Genomic DNA, 4,472 nt, shown 5'->3' with positions numbered 1-4,472 from the left:
TCTTAGTTTGCATTTTGGGGAAAGTTGCATATCTCTTACTGTTCCTAAATGTAGGGATGAATATAACATATATGTTCAGTTAATTTATAGATGGATTAATTTGATAAAATAATTTGAAATTTGCTGTTACTTATGTTGTATCATTGGTTGTGTAATTAACTGTAGCTTTACAGATGTACTTATTAAACGAGTTTTCAAAAATGACTATTGTCTTTTCCCTGGGGTTAAAATAACTTAACAGTGCTATGTATGCAAAGTGGTATAGTGCAGGTTAAATTAAAACTTCTAATTTTCTTAATACTAATCTTAATTCAGGTAATTCCATTATCATTCCTAATCATAACTTTTTTGTTATAGCTTTCACATTGTTTTGTAACATACAAAAAGGTATAATTATACAAAGACTACACTTCACAAATGTAAATACAGCCTTGGTCTGGTGTATATCGGATACAATAGTCTTCCTTAAGCCTAAACACAAAAACAAAAGCATGTATTATAAGAGAAAGTCCAAGATGGGAAGTGATAAAATGGGTATTGAGTTGAGCTTTGTTAAAATTTAGCTCGTATACTTGTAAAATTTCCATGTATTCATAAGTTATATTATGTCATTCTTTTTGTTAGGAGCTGACTAAAGAGTAATGTTTGCCTTTATAAAGAGCTATCACAAATAAATTCAGATTTATTTTCTTTTTTTAAATAAATATTTGTACCAATGTTAGAATTGAAGTTCTGTAATTAGAGTTGGGATTTTATGTATGTTAGTGTATCTTTTATTTCAGTTGCAGAAGGCAGAACTGCTTTTGCATTGTGGAAGGCATCTTCCCAGTTGTGGATGCTACGAATTTGAAAATGAAGTAATACTCCGAACACTGGCTGTGCTGTTTACACTTGAGGATCTTTAAAACACCTTTTGTTGAGTGGTCCTTAAAGATTAGTTTCTCATGTCTTTATTTAACACAATTTGGTATGTTCTCAGAAAAAAATCTAGACCTGCAAAGCAAAGGGGGCTCTTTCATTCTGTCATTCAGCAAAACCAGTGTTCCCAAAGTTTTAGTGCAGCTCTAATCTTAAAGACTGCAGGATACGTATGCTACAAAAATAAAACAACAACAACAAAAATCATTTGGAAGTTTAATTATTTAAATTTGTTTTGTACTTAGTTTGGTGAATTTTGAATGGAATTTTCATCCCAGTTTGTTTTGAACTAGAATTTTCGTTTTAGTTTTCCACTTCTGCCCCTCTGAAGTTGACAAATATTGACTAAAGTAAAAAAAAAAAAAAGGAAAATGTATTCAAAGTTTACAAAAACTGAAGTGTAAAATAAGTTTATATAATTAAACTATCAAATGATGTGTTTTGTAAACTTGTAGAATATGTATTTCTAGAGTTATGAAAGCTTGAAACTGTCGCTGCTCTAAGACTTTGGGAAATCCTGTATTTTGTATGTCTGTTCTGTCCCAGGCACTAGAAAACATGCTTTTTATATACATTGGTAAAAAAGGCAGACATTTGGAGCTTACAACCCAGTAGGGAAGATGGTAAAATAAATTATTTTCTTCACTTTACTTTATCATTTCCTTCAATTCCTATAAATATCAAGGAAGAACAAGTATATCCAGTTAACTTTGCGTTAAGTTCCTTTTTTCCCCATAGCATTGGGCAAGTGGTATAGCACCATGCCTCTGGACACTGGAATGATTAATTAAAGATAGTGTTTTTTTGCTTTGCTTGAAGTTTTTACAGCTCATTCTCTAAATACTCATGTAAAATTACCTGCTACAGAATTCTAGGCACATACATAGACTAAAGACTATACATTAAATGGTTCTTACTAATTTGTATAATGTGTGTGTGTGTGGGGGGGGGGAGAAATGAACTTGAAAAAGTTAGCATTATAAATAGATTTTGTAGATTTATTTCTGGTGGCTTCACCTTGTTCTGTATTGCTTCTTATACTCAACAGCAAATCAAGTTCATTGTAAATGCAAAGGAAGGGTTTGGTCAAGCACAATAGCCTATAAGCTCCCTGCTATTTAGATAATATCAACGCTCAGGCATGCACTGTGGAATTGGGAGTCAGTGAGCTAGCTACATATAATTTACTCAAATAATAACTCTACTAGTAGCAAGATGGCAGAGGGTATAACTTCTGAAAACCCACTTAAAATTCAAATAGAAAAATCCTGAATTTTATGTCTTAATGATTTTGAAGACAGTTTGAAAAGACCAAAACAGATTTTGGCAGAAAATTTTTCATTTGAATGGATTTTTTATAGTTAGTTTTTATTTTATTTTTATTATTAAGAACCAGCTTTTGAAAGCCGTACTAATTCCAGCAGTTGAGAGCAGTGGTGATATAGTGCTATTGGTAAGAAAAATTTGTTTTCTATGATTTAATAACTGTCTTGATTGAAAAACACATAAACTCCAGCAAACCACAAAGGATGGATATATTTATTTATATATATATAATCTTTGTGTAAGTTGAATGGCTTTTTAGAAACTTGATATTAATGCTTCAACTCTCTAAGTGGTAGGATAGTATATAACATGTGTTTTCATCTTGAATAAACAATGCATTTTAAAATATGTTTTTTATCCTCTTGGAATCACTGAAATACTGTTAAGGTATTCTGTTTTTATCACATTTAAAAATGTTATATATTTATGAATATATATGTTTTAAAAGTAAGAGCTGTTGCTGTTGCAGTTGTCTCATTGCATTTTATTAAAAGCTTATGTGAAAGGTAAATTATTGGTAATTTTCTATGAGGTGTAATAAAGTGAATGATAATTGGAGGTTTTTGGAGCAGCACTTTATTTACATTATTTTTTAACATTTAAATATTGGTAAAATTTGTTAAAACAAGAATTTTGTTTTATAATTAAGCTAACTTGCAGAGACATGCTTGTGAAAGGAGTAATGAGATAGCATGGTCAAGAAAAGTATGAAACTAGGTTGTTATTAGCAGTGGACTATGTAACAGCTAATTGAAAAATAATTATTTATAGTGTTTCTTGCTGTCCTTACTTTTTAACTGTGGAAGATGAGATGAGAATATAGCATATACTGGATTAAAATGAAATCATAAGAGATAAATTGTTAGTAAAAGTAACTTTTAAATAAAGTTTTAAAATAGTTACAGATACATGAACTTAATGAAAACATATAAATATAATGGCATTTCCTTCTCTAAAATTGTCAAAAGCATGTTCATTTGTACAGTAATACATTCTACATTAAAAAAATTAGTATTTACATAAGTCAGAAATATAGCTATATGGATAAAAGATAAGTGTGAAGATAAGTTAAATTTGAAATTCAAAAGTAAAAGTTAGATGAAGATATCTTAAGAGTTATGAATAATGCCTGGTACATAATAGATTCAGTCGGTGGCTTTGGGACTGTTAGAGGCAGATTGCTGAAGATACATGGCCTTTGGTGTCAGAAATGAATATTTTCTGAAAATTTTCTTCTGTCCAAGATCTTCAGATAGATAACTTTTATTTATTTAAAAAAAACAAAACAACAAAAAACCCTTTTCGTTATGAGCTGTTTCAATATATTAAAAGGTGGAAAGATTAATATAATGAACCCCCATGTATCTGTCATTCAGCTTCAGTATTTTTCAGCTCTAGCCATTCCCCAGCCAATAAGGCTGAATTTTTAAATTTTTTCTTTTATTTCAGGAAAATCAGAGGTACAAAAATGTTAATGCATTGGTGTAAAGTTGTTTATAAGATTCCTTGAATATATTTTTATAAAAGGATATCTATAATATCTGTAGTAATGTTTTCTCTCTTATTTCCGATACTGATAATTTCTATGTTTTCTTTTCCCAATGAGTCTGGCTAAAAATGACAGTTTTATAGTTCTTGGAAAACCACTTTGTTTTTTATGTTTTGTTGTCATGTGTATTTGCTCATGCAGTTAGCATTTTTAGTGCTCTTTATTTTTTTGTGGAGATTTGTATTTCCATCTAATAAAATTTTTCTGCAGGACTGAAGAACTTCTTTTAATATATTTTTTTAATAGTGTAGGTTTTCTGGTGATTAATGTTTCAACTTTTGTGTGGCTAGTCTTTATTTCACTTTAGCTTTTGGAAGATACTTTTGCTGGGTATAGAATTCTTTTGACAGTTGATTTCTTTCAGTACTTCAAAAATCTTGCCTCACTGTTTTTTCACCTGCATTGTTTCTGGCAAGAAATCTGTTGTTATTCTCATCTTTCTGTGTATGCATGTAAGTAACATATTTTTTTTCTGACTGTTTTTAGTATTTTGGTTTTTTTTTAAATTACTGATTTAAAGCAATGTGATGATGATACACCTCAGTGTAGTTTTGTTAATGTTTCTTTTTTTTTTTTTTTTTTTTGAAGAAAAGAAATATTTATTCAGCATATGCAGCAAAGGAAAGCAAAGGTGGGAAGCGGACAGACGTGTTATCAGAATAATGTTTTTTTTTTTTTA

This window comes from Orycteropus afer, unplaced genomic scaffold (genome assembly GCF_000298275.1).
Source record: "Orycteropus afer afer isolate SDZICR_OR568_19922 unplaced genomic scaffold, OryAfe1.0 scaffold00198, whole genome shotgun sequence".
Taxonomy (NCBI): domain Eukaryota; kingdom Metazoa; phylum Chordata; class Mammalia; order Tubulidentata; family Orycteropodidae; genus Orycteropus; species Orycteropus afer.
The sequence above is the reverse complement of the archived record's forward strand: the minus strand, read 5'-3'. Positions refer to the sequence as shown.